The 23398-nt window shown below is 51.9% G+C and overlaps 1 protein-coding gene and 2 long non-coding RNA genes across 6 annotated transcripts in view; all 3 read left to right on the top strand.

Annotated features, from left to right (window-relative positions):
* Positions 1-23398, top strand: part of LOC127475997 (uncharacterized) — a 261043-nt gene that overhangs the window by 36398 nt on the left and 201247 nt on the right. The gene's annotated exons all lie outside the window — the stretch shown is intronic.
* LOC127475988 (uncharacterized) overlaps positions 1-23398 on the top strand; it is a 242551-nt gene that overhangs the window by 36200 nt on the left and 182953 nt on the right. The window lies entirely within an intron of this gene.
* Positions 1-23398, top strand: part of LZTS3 (leucine zipper tumor suppressor family member 3) — a 51739-nt gene that overhangs the window by 13235 nt on the left and 15106 nt on the right. The window contains exon 1 of one of the 4 annotated variants that reach the window (XM_051798191.1): positions 14316-14947. The exons of 1 other annotated variant lie outside the window; for it this stretch is intronic. The gene's annotated coding sequence lies outside the window, so the exon portion shown is untranslated. Of the gene's footprint in view, positions 1-14315; positions 14958-23398 lie in introns of those variants that run through there. 2 more of the 4 variants (XM_051798189.1, XM_051798187.1) reach the window with 2 other exon arrangements.

Genomic DNA, 23398 nt, shown 5'->3' with positions numbered 1-23398 from the left:
AATCCCAGGAGAAGGAGAAGGGAGTGAGGATGCTCACTCAGCTCTTCAATCCTGTCAAGCCCATCTCTGCTGACACATCTCAGCACCATCACCCTTGGCATTGGAATGGCATCACCCCCCCGTGCCTGGGAGGGCAGGGCTGTCCCTCAGAGGGTGACACAAACACAGGGTCTGTTTGGAGCAGTGCAGGGAAAGGCGATTTCCCCACAGCCCGTGACGTGTCTCAGGAATTTGTGGTCTGTGACGGGTGAGTCAACGTGAGCGGGAAAAGCCTGGCTATTTTTAGGACCACAGACATTTGGGGGTGTTTAACCCCTTGTCCCTCCTCCCTCAGTGGTATCTGAACAGGGCCTTATTTGTGGGGCAGCCCCCCCAGACCAGGATTGGGGTCCAAGGCATCATCAGTGCAAGGCTGCCCTTGGCAAAAATGGCTCTGCAGAGACAGGGCCAGGTGAGAAGAGGGAAAAAAAAAGACCCTTCCCAGGGCAAACAGGTGGTGCTTCCTGGGATGAAGGGGGCAGGATCAGGAAGAGGCTGAGAGCCATAAAGACAAGGCAACACAAGGCACAGAGAGAATCACAGAGTCACTGAGGCTGGAAAACCCCTCTAAGATCATCCAGTCCAACCCTTAACGCAGCACTGCCAAGGCCACCACTAACCAGTGTCCCCAAGTGCCACATCCACACGGCTTTTAAACCCCTCCAGGGATGGGGACTCCAACTCTACCCTGGGCAGCTGTGCCAGGGCTGGACAATCTTTTAAGTGATGAAATCTTCCCTAATATCCAACCTAAACCTTTCCTGGCACAGCTGGAGGCCGTTCCCTCTCCTCCTGTCCCTTGTTCCCTGGGAGCAGAGCCCGACCCCCCCAGCTCCCCCCTCCTGTCAGGGGGTTGCAGAGCCAGAAGGTCCCCCCTGAGCCTCCTTTTCTCCAGGCTGAGCCCCCCCAGCTCCCTCAGCTGCTCCTGCTGCTCCAGCCCCTTCCCCAGCTCCGTTCCCTTCCCTGGTATTTTGTCCAAGCTCTACCTGCTTCTTCAAGTGCTCGGAAGTCTGTAGGTCTGTCTGCACCAGGGTGATCCCCCTGCTGTAAACACACATTTTTAAAACTCCTCACCAAGTCATGGAGAGTTTTCTTTCCTCCTCTTTTTCCCAGAGTTTTCTTTCCTCCTGGGATTAATGGCCAGGTGGCATCATGTTCAGGTAGCCAATGTCCCCTGGAGCTCAGTGTCCCCGTGACCCCTCTGTCACTCCCAGGTTCGTGTGAGCCAACAGCTCCTGCATTTCTTGGCATTCCCTCTCTGGGAGTCAACAGAACCTGCTGACTCCTCCAGCTTATCCACCTGCAAAGGTGGCATCACGGGACTTGTCCAGCTTCCAGCTGGGCCCTGGGACAGCGTTGCCTCTGAGCCAAGAAACTCCTTGTGCTCAAGCCCCAGGGCAACCACGGTTTGGGTGGCCTGGGATCCACCACACTGTGTTGCACCTGTCCTTTCCAGGGAATTCAGGTCCTTAGCATCTCCTCAAAGCCCAAGCTGCCTTTTCCCAGGGATGCTCTTCCATCCCACAGCATACCCAGAACATTAGCCACCACCTCCCCCTCCCCACCATCCCACCTTCCTGCTGGAGACAAGTTCCTCATCCTATCAGGTAGATTTAGGTCCCTTCACAACAGTTAATCCATCCTCAGCTTGGAAAATTCCCCCGTTTAATTTAGTTTGGCAAAATATGAAGGTGTTTGTGGCTTTTGGTTTGGAGGGTTTTGGGAGTTTGATTTGTTTTGGTTTTTTGGGGGGGATTGTTTGTTTGTTTGGGAGATTTTGGTTTTCGGTTTGGGTTTGTTGTTGTTGTTGTTGTAGTTTTTAATGGGTTTTTTTGGTGGGGTGTCTTTGTAGTATTATGAACAGAAGACCCTCTGGGTTATAATCACTTGAGCTTTCCCAGATCTTTCTCCAACTCGTTGCCTTCCTGGGACAAAATGGGGGCACTTAATGTTTTAGGGATGAGCAGCAGGGAAAATCAATATGAACTTTTGAGCTCAGTGATCTTAAAGGTCTTTTCCAACCTCAGTGATCCTATGAACAATGGGCAAGGACAGGTGGAAAAGGGTTGGGGGTTTTTTGACTGCCTGCTTTATATTCCCTCAATGCACTCCCAAATTTGACTTCTCTGCAGTTTTCACTGGCTCCTGTTGGATTTCTGGTCCATGAACTTTACCCTGGAACACAGGTACCCACTGAACATCAACTGGATCCCATGGCAGGAGCTTCCCAGGCCACCCACCACTGTGTGAGGAAGGGCTTTCTTCCTTTTCTCCCTTTTCTCCCCGATTTCTGCCTTTACCTGCTTCCTAGTGGGTTTTTTTGGCTAATCCTTTTCCACAGTGAAAAGGATTCAGAGATCCACATCTCTGTGTCATTTGACCCCGCCTGTGATCCTGCTCCCAACCCCTGTCTGAAGCACTGCCCCAAAGCCACCTTGTAAAGGCTCCTGGGAACGTGTGAGCAATTTGTCAGCACAGATTCCTTTAAAAACCCGAGGAAAAACACTGGAAATCCTCGTGGTGTTTGAACAGGTAGATCTCAGGGAAGTCCCTGTCAGCAGCACAGGTGAGATGAGTGGCGTGGGATTGCTCAGAGCCCAGACAAATTAATAAGGATGCTGTGCCGGGATGAATCCTGCCCCAAATATAGGAAGTGCAAGCTTGTAACATGTGCCAAGCTCCTCTGGAGCTTGTTTCACAAGTGCTTCCCATTTCACATGCACGCCTGAGGAATCCTGGGCTCAGCTCAGGGATGAGAGGAAAATAGAGGAGTGGAGAGACCATCTGGTGGTTCAGCCCAGGCTGTGCCTTCTCCCTTGGCACATCCTTGCCCAGCACCAGCACAAAGCACCAGGAATCCTTGCCTGGCTTTAGGCCATGGATGCAGGGCTGATTTGGGAGGGATGGACACATCCATCCACCACACAAAGCACGGTGGTGGGAGCTGGGGTGGAGGTGTGAGGCTTGGTCACCAAGGTCTTCTCCCTGTGCAGTGGGGGTGGATGGATCCCAGAAGGATCCTTGGCTGATCCACGGTATATTTGCTCTTTGCTGAGTACAAGATGGTTATTCCAAGCAGAGCAATCCTTCTGGGATTAAGGAAAAGAAGGGCTGGAGTGTGGTCTGTGCTCAGGGAGGAGAGGGGAGGAGAGGACAAGGGCTGGGAACTGAAGGTCACCTCATCCACTTCTCCGCCTGTCCCTCCCAACCCCACAGCCACAAGTCAGGAAAGCTGTTGCTGAAGTCATTTGTCATCTCTAAGGCTTGGACCAGGATGGAAAAAAAGCCTGAATTCATGAAAATGCAGCCTGGGAAGAAAAGGAATGCAGGGTTATGGTCAGGACCTCTCTAAATGAGGATGAAAAGGCCAGAGGAATGGATGGATTCTGTGCATGGAGGCAGGAGAGGTGTCTTGCTGTGACTCCCAGGAGCAGGGATCATCCAGGAGTGCAGTGTCCCACCCAGAGTCAGCCCCAGAGCCAGCAATGCTATGGGGGGATTTCTACCCCACGTAACATGTACCACAAGTCCACTTAAAAACAGGATCTAGGAGCTCCTCCCTGGCCTTGCTTTACTTTTTCCAGACTTCTGATCACAATATCCCATAAAGGATACTATAGGATTGCAAAGGATGCAGAGGAAAGGGATTTGTAGGGTTTTATGGGTTTTATGGAGAACAACTCCCTCAAAATCGCCAGCCTGGGAGTGTCTGACAAGGTCTGTCCATAAGGCTCCTTAAAATCATCATTTTCAGAGAGAATAATCTCCCTATGGAATAACAAGGGATCTCAACATGTGGAAACACCAACTAGGCACGGGTTAAAGGTCTCTCCTAAAATGTGTTTGGAGTTTTGGGGACCATGAGGAGGGGTGAGGTGTTCATGGGACATGGAGGATCACACACCATGCTCCTCTGAGGGAGAGAAATGAGCTTGACCTGAGCATCTGTAGCTCTGGAGAAGATGCTCATGGGGTTTGGGATATAGATAAGACAGGAAAAACACCCTATAAATGAAAATCCAGTGTTCAGTCCTCATCCAAAAGACATTTGTGGGTATCAAGGGCATCACTGAGTTTGGAGAAGGCATCCTTGCTGCCTGCTGTTGAGGCAGGAGCAGAAGAAGAGGCATTTGGGACTTGATCGTGGCCATGAGACTTGTAGTGCCTGGCTGAGACATCTCTACTCCAGCACAAGCCCAGAATAAATGTGGTGGGGCCTCATGGGCTGTTTCCCACTGATCTGGTTATCAGCAACTAAAACTAGATGGTCTTTAAGGTCCCTTTCAACCCAAACCACTCTGTGATCCTGTGAAAGGGGCCTGAGGCCCAAGTGGTGGTAAAGGAAAGAAAGCAGCTTTGTGTGGGGGACAGGTGACTCTTCTTTCTGCTTTGCCTTTGGCTTTTAGTCACCACTGGGAGACAGAATTTGGGCTTGGTCAGTGTTATCCTGACCTAGTAGATCTGCTCTCCTCTCCTGGCTGATGGTGAGCAAGGGACTGAACGGGCATGGTCAGCTTAGACCAGATGAGCTGGGTCCAAGTTCTTGGCCATTCCTCCTCATCCTTCCTAGAGCCTGAACTAGGAATTGCTGCATTCCTTTGAAAGCACACAATCACAGGGTGGTTAAGGTTGGAAAAAACCTCTAAGATCACCAAATCCAACCATTAACCCAGCACCTCTGTGGTCCCCACGAAACCACGTAAACCAGCCAGGAGCTTGTTTTCTCTTCTGCAAATCATTTACAGAATTGCTTTCCCTCTTTCCCTGCTCCCATACCATCTTTATCCCCCCCCCCTCTCCTTTCCACACAGAAAGATGTGCCCATTGCTGTGCGATTGGGGTGTCATTCCCCATCTTCCCCCACTTCCAGCATCAGTAGGAATGCTGGAGTAGGAAAAGAGGAAGGGTTTTCTAAGTGTTCCCCAGGAGCACTGGGATGGAAGCAGCACCCTGGGAGCCAGGGAAAACCAGCTGGGAGCAGGGTTAGGGCAGGAGGGAAATGCCAGCAGGTTTTTATCCTGGGAGGTGCAGGCACAGAACACAACCTGTTGTATGTTTTGGGGTAAACCATCAGTCCATAATCTGCTCTGCAAAGCTCAGGTGAGCAATAAAAGTCGCAAAGCCTGTAATGGGAGAGAGGAAAATTTTCCATTAAGGGACAGGGTGATTGCTCCAGAGACACTTTCCAGCACCTTCCAGCACCTGAAGGGACTCCAAGAGAACTGGAGAGGGATTTTGGACAAGGGCCTGGAGTGATAGGACAGGGAAATGGCTTCAAACTGCCAGAGGGCAGGGTTAGATGGGATATTGGGAAGGAATTCTTGCCTGTGTGGGTGGGGAGGCTCTGGCACAGGTTGCCCAGAGAAGCTGTGGCTGCCCCTGGATCCCTGGAAGTGTCCAAGGCCAGGCTGGAGAAATCTGTGATAGTGGAAGGTGTCCCTGCCCATGGCAAGAGCTTTAAGGTCCTTTCCAACCCAAACCATTCTGTGATTCCATGATTTTGACAGATGATGGTCATCTTCAGGCTGACTGGGGCAATGGAGAAAGGTTTTATATCAGCCATAGGGTGCTGTAGGTAAAGCACAAAAGGACACCAGGGCAGTGGAAAAAGGTTTGGGCTGGACAGGTCATCAGAGACATCATGGATTGATTGTGCATGTGCTGTCTGATCCTCTGGGTTTTCCTTTCCTGGAAAGACCATTCCCAATCACTGACAGATCCTGCAGCTCCTGGGAGTGGTTGTAAACAGGAGTAAAATGGTCTTTTTTTTCTGGGCAGGTCTCACCTCACGTCCTCTGGGTTGTTTATTCAGTCATTACAGGGTAGCTCACGGTTTTCATTAGATCTGACCCTGATCACAGCTCTGCTGAGCTTTGTCATCCTCCCCTTTCTCCATCCTCCAGTTCTCTGTGTCTTCCAGGTGGAAATAATGCAGAACTGAGAAACAGGGAGGATTTGTCACCCCTCTCTACGAGTCCAGGATGGAGAGGGCGTTTTTCCACCTGAGGATGGTTCATCCAAGCTGGACACACATACACACACACACTCACACACAAAAAACAACCAGAACTATTTTCTCACCAAGTCCTTGGGATGTTGGTGCTCAGTCCCACACTCCTGGCCATGCACAGCCCCACTTCCCACCAGAAGCTGTTGCTGGAGGAGTTTCTTTGGAGGAGATGTGGATGTATTTCCTCACTGTTTTCTTTGCATCGGAGCTGCTGGTGCTTTCCAGTGCTTTTAGGGTGGTGATGAGCAAATGGAAAATAAGAGAAAACCAAATCTATGCTTCATTCATCCTCCAGCCCTTCCCTAAGGCTTGTCCCATCTCCAGCTCCACATGAAAAGCTCTCCATCAAACCAAGGGGTTTGCAACCTCTCTTTCTGTTTCAAAGCACCTTTTTTTTCCTTTTTCAGAGGATCAGGAGGGATGGGAGAAGCGTTCAAAGCCCAAAGATGGTTCTGAAGTCCAAAGCTGGGCAAAGCAAAAGGGTTTGTTTCACACCTGTGACGGAGCAGAGAGCCCAGGAACCCGTGAGAGCAACCCCTCCCTGCAAATCAGGTCGTTTATTCAGTGAGGGGAAAAAAGGCTTCCCAGGGCTCAGAGCACTAGGGCAGAAATCAAAGAGCATTTGAAGGAGGAGGGAAAGCCAAGCCCTGGCTTTGCCATTCCTGCCCTCCTGCTGGACCCCCACAGCCTGGCAGGCACCGAGGGAGGCCGGGAAAATATTCCACTCTTCACTTACCACTTCAAAACCTCGGAGCCACCCTTCCAGGGGGACTCGGGGCAGCTGCCACACCGAACTCCAGATATTTTCCTAGCTGGTAAATCAAAAAAAAAAAAAAAAAAAAAAAACAAAAAACCCTCCATGTGCCCGTTGTCTGGCTCTGTAGCCAATGTACACGGAATGATAAAGCCCCTGGCACACATCTTGGGAGAGCTAAATATAGATTTTGGAAGGGAATGTGGTAATATTTCCTTTAGATGTGTGGTGCAGATGTAATTACTGCTCCGGAGATGCAGCCGCAGATGACGCAAGATGCCCTTATGTAATCAGCTTCATTATGCAGATATGGAAATTTTCCCTCCCTGGCCCGTCCCCTACTCTCCCCTCAAAGTCCTTCTTTTTGGTTTTCACCCTCAGCTCTCCGTGGCTCGTCCCAAAGGTGATGGGGTGAGGTCCACAGGCTTCCAGAAGGGCAGTTCTGGAAGTGGAAAGTGGAAAACCCATCCCTGGGTTTCCCCGTCATTCCTCAGTGAGGGAACAAAAGGAGTTAATGGCTTGGAATCTGCTGAGTTGGCTTCAGCAGGGCTGGGAGAAGGCTCTTCTTCACCCGATGGACAGGAAGGGGGTCACGCTGGAGCCAGGTCTCCCCTGGCATCTGCTGTGGCTTGGACGTCAGCAGACATCAGCATCCTCGGCCATCTGCTCCATCCCCCCACTCTGGAGCAGCACCTGCATGGACAGTCCCCTGATCCCTCCCCAGGAGGGGTTGGGGGATGCCCAGGCTGCCAGGGAACCACCAAGGAAAGCTGGTTTGTCCTGGCAGGGGGAAGGCTTGGTGGGACACCCTCGCTCCACAGGTTTGCTCCAGGGTGCAGGAGGATCTCTCGGGTGACCCACAAAGTCACTCCTGACAGGGTGAAATCACAGCATGATCAAAGGTCTCCAGCCAAAAATGCTTCCAAGCCAGAGGGATTTTTGCCTAAACCACAGTGATTTTTGCCTGTGGATCCTTTCTGACTTTTGTCCATTTTGTTGCTCCAAATTCCCTCTGTCCCATTGCCTTTCTCCTGTGGCTGGACAGCCCACAGAGGTCAGAGCCATGGATATCTCCAGGACATAGGCTTCCTCCACCACCAGTGCTGGTCAGAGGGGACACAATCCCCTGGCATGACCAGTAAATCCTGCCTTGACCACAAATATTCAGGAATAAAGGTTAATAAGTATCCTGGAGGCATCACCCTGTACCTGCAGCACACATGGCTGAGCACCCTTCTGGTCCTACCCTCTTCCATCCCTCTTCCTGGTCAAATCTGGGTCCTTCCCAGGAGAGGGGTGTCTCCTAGTTCTGGGCCATCCTGTCACCACCAAAATTGCAAATCTAGGTCATGAAGACCTTTCCTTCTCGTTTTCTCCCCATGGCATCCGAGCCAGTGCATGGATTGAGGAGGATGAGCCTGGAGATGAACAAGCCTGAATCCTTCAGTGTCTGGGAAGCAGAGTTTAGAGAGCTGGGGAAGGGGGAATTGGCCATTCTAAAGAAAAGGAAGTGAGAGAGCTGGTGGCTGGAGCAGGACTGGAGACAAAACCACTGGCTCATCCACTGGGGAAACTGGTTTCCAGACACGGTTCAGTGCCAGTGACTGCAAAGGAATTTGTCTTCCGGGCAGGGAATACCCGCATTCCTCAGAGGACAAAGAAGCCATGGGGAAGGCAGTGGCTGGGGGATTGTTTATAGCACTCAGGCCATTTATTAACTGCAAATTCCCGGAGCTCAGGGCCATCAGCTGGTCATGGATTCAGATGGAATTCCAGCCCACACCCACCTCCAGTCAGCCTCAGCCCTCTCTGTGGGAGGGATCCAATACATGGACTGTGTCAGCTGGGTGCTCGGGGGCTGGAAATGGAGTGTAGACCTTGGGTCCTACACAGAGGCTTTGTAGCCACCACAGAGGTGCTCCAGGCTCCCTGCTTGGTCTTCTGCTGCCCCTCCAGAAGCTCCTTCTTAAGGACTTTGGGATTCTCTTGCTTCTGCTTTTGCTGAAGCCATTCAGCCACCAAGTCTTGCCCAGAGGAGAGGCTGGCCATGATGGGGCTGCAGCTGGATGGGACATCACGTGTACACAAACCTGATGAGAATCGAGCCTGATGTTCCTCCCTGAAAAAAACCTCCCACCCTGAGCCAAGGGTATTGTGCCAAATCCCTAATTCCAGATATGGACGGAAATGGCACTTTCAAACAGGATCCATGAACACCTGGTGATTTCAGTGGAAATCCAGCCCTCCTGGCTGCCAGTTAGTTTGCTCCAAGTTATTTTTACCAGACTTGGCCTGATGCTTTTGGACTGTGAATGGGAGGTTTATTTCCTTGATTCTGAATGAGCACCCAAAGACATTTAAGGAATGGTTTTAAACTAAAAGATGAGAGATTTAGATTAGACAGAGGAAAAAGTTCTTCTCTGTGAGGGTGGTGAGACCATGGCAGAGGTCATCCAGAGAAGCTGTGGCTGCCCCTGGATCCCTGGAAGTGTCCAAGACCAGGTTGGATGTGGCTTGGAGCAACCTGGGCTAGTGGAAGGTGTCCCTGCCCGTGGCAGGGGGTGGAACTGGATGGTCTTTAAGGTCCTTTCCAACCCAAACCATTCTGAATTTATTATTCCATGATTCTAGAAGTTAGTTGGGAAACCTGGTAATCACCTGGCATCCCCAAGGATTATTGGCCACTGCCCATTGGAGACCTCATTGGCATTGGCACCATTGCTGCCTCTCTTGGGGTTGTCCAGCCAAGGCATGAAGGGAGAGCAGGAAGAAAGGACAACCCTGCTTCCCCACACACTTTTTTTCCCAGTTCCTATGTTTTAGGTGAAGGTCTTGCCCAGCATTAACATGGTTTGATCTCCTGTGAGAGAAAAACATCTCCATCCAACCCTACAGGGGCTGTGAGGTCTGAGGGGTTGGTGAACCAGACCCCACTTCCCCTGTTCCTCTCGTGAGCTGCAGGGAGGAAGGTGATCATTTAATGTTCATCTCTTCAGTTACGATGAGCAGGCAGAGGACAGGAGGCCTGTTTGACTTGGGACTTTTACAGACCCTTTTGGAGGCACAGGGCAGGAAGGCTACATGGTTTGGGATTTTTACAGACCCTTTTACAGGCCTGACCCACATCCCATGGCCAAGCCACCACACCAGAGCATCCCAGCACACACACACACCGAGCTTTCACCAGCTGCACATGGAGATGCAGGAGCCTCTCCTGATTTATGGGAAGACCTGGGCCATGCACCAGGCTGTGGTTTGCCAGCACTGAGAGGCTTTGTCTGCCCCGTGTGGATACAGGAGGAGACAGCTTATACCAGCAGGGATGTTTTTTTCCAGAATAGGAAACCATCCCTCTGGATGACTAAACCAGAGTCTTTTGGCTTGTTCGTGTTGGCTCAAGCTGAGCAGGCAGCTGTTAAGGATTGGAGACAGAAAGGGTCCCCCAGTGCAGCAGCTGGCACCAGCCCAGCTTGGTGGTGCCAACCCAGCCTCAGGACCCCCTGCCATCCCCTGTGGCAGCTTGGAGAAGGTCCTCTCCCACCCCCAGCTCTGCGTGGGTGTGGAGGGGCCTCCCAAGGGCTCAAATTATTCCACTTATCGAGCAGGAGCAACCTCTCTCAGCATCTGAAGTTCCATCCCAGTGCAGTGGTGGGATGTCACCGTGCTGGGTGGGTGAACCCCCAGCTACTGAGAAGTTTTGTGGCATCGTGTAACCCCTTTTCTTCTTGCCCAAATAAATACTGAGTGTCCACCTTTTTGTGACACTTTTCCTGGGAGCTCAGCCCCAGAGCTTGCTTGGGGATTTCATCAGCTTTGGTTGGATTTTCTGGGATGGCACAGCCATGCTCCCCTCCCCTGTGGCCCCTGTGATCCCTGCAGGGCACCCACATCAAATCAGACAGAGCATCATCTCTGCAGGAACACAGGGAAACCCTCGGATGTTTGACACCCACTGAGTGAAAGCAGGATCAGGCCCTTGCTCTGAAGATCAGCATGGAAATCTCTGCTCTGATAACAGATAGTGGGGAAGAGCTTCAAACAAAGCCTGGTGAGGAGGTGCTGCAGGAGATCTGAGTTCAGCATCCAAGCTCTTGGATGTCAAGCACTTACCAAGCACAGTCAGTTCACAGCTGAGGTCTGGAGCTGGGTTTAAGCTGTTCTGATGCTGGTTGGAAAGCTCTGGAGGCCTCCAGCCCAACTTCACAGCCCGAGCAGGACTGTCATCATCACCAGGCCAGGCTGGCCTTGACATTTCCCAGCCATGGCACTAAGACATCCCAGGATGGAGATGCCTCCACCTCACTCACGACCTCACAGTATGTTCAGGAGCCAAGTGACCCTTATTTAGGATTTTTTTCTGCTCCTCAAGGCTTTGGAAATGATCTTCCCTCTAAATAAAGGAGTCTGGGTGGAGAGAGGAGGAAGGCTCTTGCTCACATCGGGATGTTTTGCACTGAGAACTTGCTCCCCAGAGCTTTAAAGGAAGAAATCCTGATGCAGGGAGTCGATGTCTCTGCTCCCATTTCCATCTCCTCCTCCACTTCACCACATGCCTGAGCAGACTGATGCTTTCTGCTCGTGTTCCCCAGGGAAAGTCCTGGGCCAGGGATGCTCCTTCAGGCCTCACTGCCTGTTTTTCTCCTTCTCTGATTATAATCTTAAACTGCACCAGGAGAGGCTTAGGTTGGACATTAGGAAGAAATTCCTCACAGAAAGGGTGATCAGACAATGGAAGGGGCTGCCCAGGTTGGTGATGGAGTCCCCACCCCTGGAGGTGTCCAAGGAATGACTGGATGTGGCACTCAGTGCTCTGGGCTGGGGGACAAGGTGGGGATGGGACACAGGTTGGACTCGATGGTCTCAGAAGTTTTTTTCCAACATAACTGATTCTGTGATTCAGGGCAGAAAATATGTAACCAGTTCTGCAGCTGCAGTCCAGGGATCTCCGGGATCTTTGGGATCTTGAAATGAAATGGCTCCAAGAGAAAGGGGATCACCCTGCCAGGGGGGGCTGCTCAAAGTGTGCCACTTCTACAAGGAAAAGGGAAAGGAAAACAGAAGGATACAGGGAAAAAAGAGTTTGGGTTTAATAGTCTATTTTTCCTTTCCTCAGGAGGTGGATGTTCAAAGCCTCTTCCCCAAGGCAGAAGGGGGATTTTTAGGGGGAAAACTCTAACCCAGGCTGGAGGTCACCTCGTGGGGTTGGGTCTGGGTGCACAGTCCAACCACGGCCACCCAAAAAGGGCAGTGCAGAGACAGATAAACCCCCCCAAAGGGGTGAGACCAGGTCTTGGTGGTTCTGCTCATGGGGACAGGGAAACACAACGGCCTGGATGCAGCACAAAGGGATGCTGGATGCCAACTGGGGGGTCTCTGCTGGCTCTCAGAGGTGGTGGAGGGACTCTGGGGGTGGTGACTCTGGTGGGTGGAGAGGTTCACGTCTCAGAGACTGGAGACCTGGCTTAGAAATGGGAGTTCAGGGTTCAAAAGTTTATGACTTGCCTGAGAGCGCCAGGAGCACGGGTTATCCCAGCGTTTCCAGCATCCTCCAAAGTCTCTCCTATCATGATTTATTCATCTGTGGGAAGAGCTAAGACATAACTCAGCTCCCAAAGGGAGAATGAGCACAGCCTATACCAGCTGCCTGTCTCCTGTGAGCTCTGCCCAGCCTGGGCCTGCTGCAGCTCCATGCCGTGATCCAAGGGCTCCTGCTTGGGCAGCTTCCCCAAATCCCACTGGGGAGGAGGGTCCACATCCTGACAAAGCTCCTGGATCAGCTCTGGTTATTGCAGGAGCAGTTCTTGGCTGCTTCCAAGGTGCACACGCTGGGAATGCAGGAACCAGCCTGTTTCTTGGAATTCTTTGCCTCTGGAGTTAAAGGGCAAAATTAAGAGTTTGAGTCTCCACGGGGACCCATTCTGGTATAATTTACACCTTCCCCACGCACCCCAGCAGTGTGTTTTGCCCTGGTTTAAATGCACTATAACCCATATTTGGTTCTTTTAGCATTATTGGTGTTTTACTGTTCTTGCTGCTGTTTGCCCACCGATGCCAAGGCTGTTTGTGAGTCTCCAACCGGTGACTCCTTTGATCCACAGACATCCTGCCAACACAAAATTCACTTGAGCAAATAAGTCTAAATTAGTGGCAGCTTTGTGTGGCTTTATTTCCCTCCCTTCACCACTGCAAATAATCCCATGTAAGTGCTGAGGCCAGAGGGCTCCCGATGGGAATCCTGATTGCTCTCCTGCCTCAGTGCTGGCAGCTGGAAAAGTAGGAGAAGGAGTTCTGGACCATCCTGTATCACTCTGCTCTGAATGATGGGGGGGTTTGGATGGCAAAGCAGGGAGAGCAGAATCCAGGTCCAGCTTTTATCCAGGCTGGATGGGGCTTGGAGCAACCAGGTGTAGTGAAAAGTGTCCCTACCCATGGAATGGGCTAAATGGGCCCCATGGATGGAGCTAAATGATCTTTAAGGTCCCTTCCAACCCAAACCATTCTGGGATTCTATGGACACAACATCCTATTCACCCAATTCTCTGCCCCTCTGTTAGGAAGACCCCAAAATAACTACTTGAGGGGAAACAAGAGGGTTTGAGCCATTCCTTTTTTGAAAAAAGCCAAGTTGTCAGACCCCAAACTTTCAATTTGAGCAAAAACAAGCTGTCAGAGCCTAAAATTCCCATTTGAAAAAAAAAAAAAAAAGGCTGTTGGACCCCTACATCCCTATTTATGCCAAAACAAGACTCCAGATCCTAAAATTCCCTTTTGAAAACAAACAAACAAAAAAAACCACAAACAAACAAACAAAAAAAAAAACCAAAACCAACCTCAAAACAGGCAATCAGACCCCAAATCCCTATTTGAGGAAAATCCAGCTGTCGGGCCCCAAAATCCCCCTTTAGCAAAAATATGCCAGACCCCAAAATCTCCATTTGAGGAAAAACAGGCCATCATACCCCAAAATCTACTGTTTGAAAAAAAAAAACCAAACCCAGCTATCAGACCCCCAAATCCCTATTTGAGCAAAAACAAGCTGTCAGACCCTCAAATCCCTATTTGTGCAAAACCAAGCCGTTAGACCCCAAAATCCCTGTTTGAATAAAAGCAGGCAGTGAGACCCCAAATCTCTATTTGGGAAAACCCAGCTGTTGGACCCCAAAATCCCCATTTGAGCCAAAACAAGTCATCAGACCCAAACTCCCGCTGGCCCATCTGAGCAAAAAGAAGCCATCAGACCCTAAAGCCCTCATTTGAAAAACAAAAAACAAAATAACAACAAAACCCAAACAAAGAAACAAAAACCTCCACCAAAACAAAACAAAAAAAAAAACCACAAAAAACAATAACAACAAAAAACCACAAAAACTCCAAAAACAATCAAAAAAAAAAAAACAAAACAAACAAAAAAACCCCAAAAAAACCCAAAAACCAACAAACAAAAAAAACCAACAACAATAAACCCCACGAAATATAAAAATTGAAAAAAAAAACCAACACACACACACAAAAATTTAGCTGTTGGCCTTGGGCCCCTAAATTCCTTATTTGAGCAAAACCAATCATTCAGACCCCAAAATTCCATATTTGAAAAAACCCAGCTGTCTGGTCCCCAAATCCCCATCTGAGCAAAACCAAGCTGTCAGATCCCAAAATTCCCATTTGGAGTAAAACAGGCAGTTCGACCCCAAAATCCCTGTTTGAGCAAAACCAAGTTTTCAGATCCCCAAATCCCTCTGCACACAAAAAGAAGCCACCAGACCCCAAAATCCCCTTTTGAAAACAAGAAAGGCAGAGTCAGACCCCAAATCCCTATTTCAGGAAAACCCAGCTGTGAGCCCCCAAAATCCCCATCTGAGCGAAACCAAGCCATCAGTACCCCCCCAAATCCCCAAACCTGAGCCAGACGGAGCCGTCCCTCCCCAAAATCGCCGCCGGAGGTGGGCACAAAGAGTTAAACTCCCGCGGGCGCCGTGGCCAATCCCACCGAGCAGAGGGCAGCCCTTGGCCCCGGCCCAGAGGCAGGTTGCTCTCCGCAGGTATTATTTTGGAGTTTTTTTCCCGGGATACCGGGCAGCGAAACAATGAGTTTCGAGCTGGCCGAAGGATGGGGGAGCTGCAGGACGGACCCCTGGGCTGCCCAGGTAAATCCCGGTGGGTGCTTTTTTTCCGGGAATCTTTCCTTTCCTCTCCTTCCCCCCTCTCGCTGGGTGTCTTTGTTTGGGGCCAGGCAGGGGAGCGAAGGGTTTTTGGTGGATTAAGTGCGGGCTGAGCTGGTGGGACTCTTTGCAGGTGATTTTTTTGGGGTGGGACCTCTCCAGCGGGCTGGGGTGGGAGCGGGGATGGGGTGCACGGAGGTGGGGTGATCAGGATGGGGGAAGCTGCTATTTCCCCCCCCTCTGAGCTCCCCCTGGATCCAGCCGGCAGCTCCCATCACCGAGACCTTGCACCCTAGTGGGTTTTTGGGGCACCGCTCCGGTTTAGCTGGCGGTGGGGACAAGCCACCACGGGGACAAGCCACCGCGGGGATTCGCTCCACGCGTGGTGTCCGAGGAGGAGCGAAAGCGCTTCCCGGGCTGGCTCCGCGCTCTTGGAATTCCTCAGGGCGAGTTAATGATAAATCCCGGCCGGGCTGGCGGCGTGGGAGGCGGGTGGGAGCCGGTGGAGGGTCCCCTTGTTGTTCTTCCTGCGGGGACAGAGGTTTGGGAAAGGTCTGGGAATGGCAGAGCCGGGCAGGGCTCGCGGGGGCCGCTGCTTGGAACCCTTCCCGGGTGATGGATCATCCCAAAGGGCAGGATCGGCCCTCCCCCTGCAACACCACGTGCTGGGCAGGGGTCTCGATCCTGCGGGGATCTGGGGGGATCTGGTGACTCCAGCGCTCGGGGCCAAGGAGTGGGGCTGGAGCAGGGGGTCACATCGGGATCCCCGGGATGTGGGCATGTGTGAGGATGCTCAGGCAGGTGCCTGGGGTGCCAGGCAAGGCACTGCCAGCTCCATGCTGGGGAACTTCCAGGGGCAGCAGCACCTTGCAGTGAACCGGGAGCTCCCTCATACCCCCCGGAACAGGGAGCACCACGGGATCAGCCGGGAGCAGGTCGTCTCCAGCCACATTGCCAAAAGGGTTTTGGTGGATTAGTGTAGGGCTGAGCCAGTGGGACCCTTTGCAGGTGTTTTTTGGGGATGGGATGAACCCACTGCGCTGTGTTTGCACCGAGGGGTCAGAGCAGGCATGGGGTGCTCCAGGTGGGGAAAGCTCCCCCTGGATCCAGTAGAATCCCCTTAACAAGGGGAAACTGAGGCACACAGGGCTGGGATGACCTCAAGCGCTCCAGCCCATGGCATGGAGCATCCCAGATGCTCAGCCCCACAGCCAGCACTGAGGCTGCTCCATCAAACTTCCCTTTCCCTATATCGAGTGAACTCCGGGAATTTTCCATGTCCACCAAAGTTGGTGTTTTCTGGGCAGCCACTGGGACCTTACTGGGGACAAGGGCACAACCAGCACTGAGCATCTTCTGAGGGCAGCCACAAGGGCAGGTGGGCACAGGTGAGACCGTGACCTGACCCTTCCTGATGGACACCTGGGATTTGGGATGGCAGTTTGGGCTCGGTTTGAAACCACTGTGTCCCACTGGCATTCTACCCCTTGGGATGATGGGGACAGAGATGGCATGTCATGGAAAATCCCTCCTAGCTGCCCCCAGGTGCATCCTGGGGGATCCAAAATCCAGGGCTCTGACAGCAGACAGGGAAAAGGGGGGTAAATTCCCCTGAGGGTGAGGACTCTGGTCAGCTGGACAGCTCTGGTGTGGCTTCCCAAAACCTCCGTGGCAGGATAATTCCTGGTGGGAGGGTCCTTGGGGGGGTCTCTAGACCAGCTCAGTGCTGAAGGCAGACTGAGCTATGGCACCAGACCCTGCTTGGTCCATTCAGGGCTTGAAATACTCCCAGGATGGAGCCTAAAAAGCCTCTCTGGGACCCTGTACCTTGGAGATGCACCTTGTCACACCTCCAGGTCACCTGCTGAGGTTTCTCTGGGGCATTACTGCAGCCTTCACAACAACTTTTTATTTCTTTCCTTACTGGAGCAGCTTGAGATCAGTGCAGCCTGCCAGGTGCTTGGCTTTTAATCCCACACCTTTGCCTGCTCCTTTTGGATCCAGAAAATCCAGTGGGTTAAAACTGGGAACGCCCTGAGATGAGCTGGGGTGGAGGTGGGCTTGGGACAGGCAGAGCAGCTTGTTCTGGATGAGCAGTGGCAATGCCCAGATGGATTTATTGATTATTTTGCTGTCCACAGAGGGCTTTCCAGGCAGCTGGGGGGGTGTTCATTCCAGGAGCACCCTGAGGGAGCGGGGAGGGGGAAGGAGGACAAGCAGGACACGGAGCCAAGGCCATGTGCAGATTGCGGCCGTGCTTTGCCGTGATTCCCCTCCCGCCGCTTCCCGGGGGACAGGGAGGGGTGGCACTGGACTGTGTCCCTTAAACACAGAGCAACTGAGGAGGAAAACTGATAGCAAAGGGGGAGGATTGGCAGGGAAGGTGGAGCTGGAGCAGGCTGCACTATTCGGGCTTTGTGGGGGAGAACAATGGGGCCTTTATTGGGGAAGGGAGGTGGCTGCTGGCAGGGACAGTTTGGTACACAGAGTGTCCCTTGGCCAGATGGGGGGACAGGGCACTGGCATGTGGGCTGGGACAGTTTGGTACCCAATAGTCAGCTGTGGGGGCAGGGAACTGGGACATGGGGTGGGACAGTTTGGTGCTCAGCATGTCCCTTGGCCAGGTGGGGGGGGTGGGAAAATGGGACATGGGATGTGGGATGAGACAGTTTGGTACCCAACGTGTCCCTTGGCCAGCTGGGGGAACATGGAAATGGGACATGGGGTGGGACAGGTAACTAGTCAACTGAGGGGACGGGGAAATGGGATGGGACAATTTGGAACCCATCATGTCCTTTGGCCAGAAGGGGAGACAAGGAACAGAGACATGGGACATGGGATGGAAGAGGTTGGTACTCAGAATGTCCTTTGGCCAGCAGTTGGGACAAGGAATGGGGACATGGGATGTGGGATGGGACAGGTTGGTCCCCAGAATGTCCCTTATCCACAGCTGTAGGAAACTGGGACACGGCAGATGAGACAGGGGACGGGCCAGCTGGGTGGTGAGACTTGTCCCAGAGTGTCACTACAAGCCCCACAAACACTGACATGACTCTCCTTGATGTGGGTCACCCCTCCCAAATCCTTTGGCAACCGGAATTGCGGTGGGTGGTTTATGGGAGCACTTTGGGCTGGTTTTGGGGACCCTGGGGACCCTCACAGCTAGGAGTGAGGAGCATCCCAAGCTGGGAACATCCTGGACCAAGTGCTGCCACCTACTCCAGCCCTTGGCAGAGGGGTTTTGGGGATGGAGGAATGCATCAATCTCGACAGGCTCTCCCTCAGCAGCTCAAGGAGAGCTCCCCCGAAGAGCCGCCTGGGCCTTTTCATCTCATCTCTTTTGTTTCAGGCTTATTATGTAAATAGCTGCTGCGGCCCCCATAATGAGAAAGTGGTTTCCCAGAATACAAAAAGCTGTAATTATCTCATTAGCAGGCGGAAAGGAAAAGGAAATGTTTCTGAGCCACTCTCGCTTTTATTTCCCACAGAAGCTTGAGGAAGAGCAGCCCCCCGAAACGGGGTCCTGCCTGCCCCCAACCCTGCCACCCACACCTGAGGCTGACACTTTTTCAGGAGGGAAAAGCAGAGCGTGGTCCTCCTGTCCCAGAAATAGGCTCGTACTGGGAGGGTGGGCAGCTTTTAACTGGGCCCAGTTACTCAGAGGATGCTGCTCCCTGTGCAGACCCCTCAGTGCTCTCAGATGCTGGGAAAGGAGAGGAGGGTCAAGGAGGGACAAAGCCCCAGACTGGATGTTCCTCAGCAGGACTCCCAAGCTGGGATGGTAGCACAGAGCTTCAGGATGGATTTCTGGGGCTGCATGCCTGCAGCAGTGTGATGGAAATAGCCTTAGGATACATGGAGGCTGCTCCCAGGAGAAGCCATGTAGGATGGCTTTGGTGTTGCTTTGCTTTCTGAACTCAGGCATTCCTTGCTTCTAGCTAAACAGAGCTACAAAGGTCCCTGCAAAGTGCCCCGGGGCTCCAGGCAGGGGCTGCTGCTTGCTGAGGTCTCTAAAACCCCTTTCTGGAGGGGTTTGCTTCCACCCACACTCTGTTCCTCAACCCTGATCATGGCACAGGATGATTTCATGCAGAAACACCCCCCAGCCTTTCTCCCCAGGGCTCGTCTCGTTCTGTTCTCCACCCAGCCTGTCCTTGTGCTTGGAATTGCCCTGGTCCAGGTGCAGGAGCTGCAGGATCTCCCAGGCCACGGGGGCTTGGGGTGAGAAAACAACTTTCTACTCATTTTAACCTGAAAATCCAACCCCAGAGCTTAAGTTTCTGTAGCCCAGCAGCAACTACAGAATGACTGAATGGTTCAGGTTGGAGGGAGCCCTGGAGGTCACCTGCTCCAACCTCCCTGCTCAGGTAGAGAACCTGGAGCGTGTTACTTGGAATTGTGTCCAAAAGTAAATCCAGCCATAAATCTTTTGCACAGAGGGATGGAAGATGTGCAGACACCCATCAACCCCACGGCCCAAGAGGTGTCTGGAGGTGGCTACAAGAACTTGCCACTCCTTGACCCTCCAACCTGCCTTCCTGAGTTTGCCTTTTAGCCTGAAGGGGGGAAAAAATATCCCCATAGCAATGCTCCCGTGCCCTTCATCAGGGATAAATGGGAAAAGAGAGGTTTGTGTCCCAGGAGAGCAGCAGGAGTTGTTCATTTGGCTTTCAGTTGTGGAAAAATCTTGTGGTTGAGGAGCCTGAGATGTGCATGTTTTTGCCGACAGGTTCGAGTGTGTTCGTGTTGTATCCCAGAAGTGGAGGAAAATCTGGCAGCCACTGAGCCAGGATGGTGGAGTGGGGGGAAAAGGAGCTGGAGGAGGTGCAGAAAAGAGCCACAAGAATTACTTGAGGGCTGGAAAAAATGCTTGTGAGAGACAAGAAAAGCTCATTCCGTTCCCCTCTTCAAGACTGAGCAACTTGAGAAGGGGGTAGGAGAAAAGGAGGTGCCGGATGGGAGGGGAGCTGTGGTGTCCCTGCCTCCAGAACCAATCCCAGTGCAGGTGCTCTCAGCCGGGTTTGGGTCCAGCATGGCCATAAGGAGGTGACATGTGATGGTCTGTGACACACAGGAGGCAGAGCAGTAGCTGAATGGTGGTTTTGGAAGTTGTGATGTGCAAGGAGAGGCTGAGGGTGTTTGCTCAGCCTGGAGAAGAGGAGGGATGGGACTAAGAGGGAAAAAGAAGAGAGGGCTTCAAGTTGCACCAGGGAGGTTTAGACTGGATATTGGGGAAAATTTCTTCATGGAAAGCATGGTCAAGCCCTGGCACAGCTGCCCAGGGCAGTGTGAGAGTCCCCATCCCTGGAGGGATTTAAAAGCCCTGTGGATGTGGCACTTGGGGACATGGCTCAGTGGTGGCCTTGGCAGTGCAGGGGGATGGTTGGACTCCATGATCTTAAAGGTCTTTTCCAACCTTCCTGGCTCTGTGAGTCTATGACTCTATGATACATTGGCCGAGTGCAATTGTAGGTCTTGTGTTTCAGTGGTGGTTTTTCTCCAGGGCCTGTTAATGCTTCACTGGACACAGGTGGTTTTGCTCCCTGCAGAGTCTGCTGTCTTCTCACTGCTAATCCATGACTGTCTTCTCACTGCTAATCCATTACTAACCCATTACTGCCCTTCTCTCTCCACGTATTTTTCTGGAAGAAGCCGAAATCACTACAGCAATTTTTTTTTTCAACCTTTTCACGCCGTTTCCAACCTGCTCCACCACCCCAGGACGCGTTGACTTCTTTTTCCTCCAGCCAACCCAGCTCCTTGGCGCTGCCACCAACAAACTGGCAGAGCCCACCAGAGCCCCTAAACACGGGGCAGGTGCAGGCCCTATAGCCCTAAAAAAACAGCACCACAAAGCACGTTCGTTATCGCGTCAGTAATTGCCTGCTCGTTAAAACCAACACAAACAAACCTGCGCCCGTTGAAGGTCACGGGCACACCTGTTACCACGGTGAGGAGGGGGAATTTTTGACCTTCAGATGCCTTTGTTGCCCGTCCTGCCAGCACCACATGCCTGGGGTGGCGCGTGTGCCAAGGCACTGCCTTGCTCCGGGGCTGTTTGCCGGAGCTCCCTCTGCCCAGGGCCGGTGATTGATTTCCCTCTCCCGTGGCACAGTGCCCAGGTATGTCTGTCTCCCCCAAGGCCTTTGTTACGAGGGTGTTAACAATTAACCTGCTCAGGCAGAAACAGAGCCAGGCCCCCATAATTTAGTCTTAGTTAACCATTCAGCTGCTTATCTGAAAGTGATTTTTAATTCTGTTTAACTGGAAGGCAATCGCTAACTCATTTGGATAAAGCAAGTGTGAAGACACAGTTGTTATTTTACAAATAATTGTATTTACAATAGGAGTGCCCTGGAGCTGCAGGGATGGTGAGAAGTCTGGGTAAGAGGTGGCCATGAAGAGTTTAACCACCACAGCTGGTGGAAAAGGACATTTCACCTCAGATTTCATCCATCAGGCATTAAAATATTGCTGTCTCCAAGGCAAGGCTGCTGCAGGAAAGGCCAAGGGGCCACTGCAGCTGGATGGGACAGGGAGCTGGTGCAACATGGAGCGTGTGAAATCCCAGTGTCCCTGGTCAGAGAAGGCTGTCTGCACCTTGGTAAGGTGCTGGCATGGAGATGCCTACCAGGAAGGGAGTCTTGAATCAATCCAGGCGGACAAAGAAACTCTTTTGAGCTTTTATTAACACAGAAATGCTGGGAAATGTGAACTCGGCTCAGTGTTTGTTCTGGAGGGGTTTGCCCCTCCTTTGTGTCTGCAGAAAGTCCCTTCACTCGGGTTCCTGCTGTAACCATGGAGGTTTGAGGAGCTGGAGTGAGGGCAGAGCTCAGCAAGGGCCCTGTGGCTCAGTGCCCTGTGGGATGGACAGACAGACAGATAGGTGTCACTTGGGATTGATTTGGACAGACCTAGCCCTCCCTGGGAGGTGAGTTGGACATAGCATCTTCTTGAGAGCCTGGTGAGGATGAAGACTGAGATGTTCCTGGTGCCTCCTCCCCACTGCAGATGGGATGTAACATCTGGAAAGAGAGAACATCTGGAAAGGGCAGTGTCTGGCAGGTGGTTTAATACTCCTCTTTTAGTTTCCTGCCTGTCTGGAGCCTCTCCACCCTCCACAGGCCAAGGGGAGCCACTTTCATCCCTTTACCATGGCTTGGGAGTCTCTTCCAAGCCCAGCCATGCTGAGAATGACTCCTCTTTCCTTCCAGACAGACTTGGGAATGAAACACTGCTAAAGCAGAGCGATTTGGCTTCTCTCAGCCTTCCTGTGCTCAATGGACTCCCAGTTCCTCTCATGGAGAATCACCAGTTTTAGTTCACGTTCCCATGGGAGGGAGGTAGATATCATGGAGTCATAGAACCACAGAATGGTTTGGGTTGGAAGGGACATTAAAGATCATCTCCATGGGTAGGGACACCTTCCACTAGCTCAGGTTGTTCCAAGCCCCTTCCAACCTGGCCTTGGACACTTCCAGGGATCCAGGGGCAGCCACAGCTTCTCTGGGCAACCTGTGCCAGGGCCTCACCCACCTCACAGCCAAGGATTTCTTCCTCTTATCTAATCTAACCCTGCCCCTTGCAAGTTTAAAACCATTTCCCCTCATCCTATCACTACAGAGATTAAGAGATTTAAGGAGAAGAAATGTGCTGGAGAAGTTTTGAATCATGCACTCCTCCAAACCTGGAAGGAGAATAAAATGACCCTCCTGCTCTGCACCAGAGCGTGGCAGAGCTATTCCTGTGCTCAAAACTTGTTTTCAGTTCAGTTTCCTCAGTTCAGCTGAGGAACAACCAGTGCAAAACCTGACTGGGAACAGGAGCTTGCCAGAAGATACAAACCCAAGAGTTGTTGTTCTCAAAAAAATGGCCCTTTTTGGCAAACAAAGCTGTACTGTCGGGGATCTGTTGGCACTTCTGGTACCTCCTTAATAACACATTTGTAAGGCTTGTCCTTGCACTCTGTTTATCAGGCCCTGGGTTTGCAGTAAACATAAGCTAATAACAAGTTTTTTTCAGAATGTTTGCTTGGATGACTCCCAGTTAAAAGAAACCGCTTGTTGTTGCGTTGGCCTTTTTTTTTTTTTTCCTTTTTAAGGATCAGACTTTCCAGTGACCTCATCCTGCCCTCAGAGAGTCAATGTAAACGTGCAAATGTCACTGTGAAATTTACCCAGTGAGGGAAAGGTAACCTGGATTTCTCCTCTGCTGGCTGGAGAGCTCTGCATGGAGACAATGCAGCCTCTGCCTTTCCCTCGTCTGGAGCTGAGGCCTTCCAGCACATCCCTCCCATGGTGGCTGGTGTCCCACAAAGAGAAGTCACTGAAAAGTGACTGAAAAAAGTCACTGAAAAGCAGGTTACTCCTAAATTAGCAGAACAAAAAGTCTTCCCTTGACTAACAAAATCCAAAGGCGCAGTGGGTTGAGTGTGGC

The sequence above is a fragment of the Manacus candei genome, unplaced genomic scaffold (genome assembly GCF_025592945.1).
Source record: "Manacus candei isolate 608988 ecotype Guabito, Panama unplaced genomic scaffold, ASM2559294v1 h1tg000048l, whole genome shotgun sequence".
NCBI classification, from domain to species: Eukaryota; Metazoa; Chordata; class Aves; order Passeriformes; family Pipridae; genus Manacus; species Manacus candei.
This window is presented reverse-complemented; position numbering and strand designations above follow the sequence as displayed.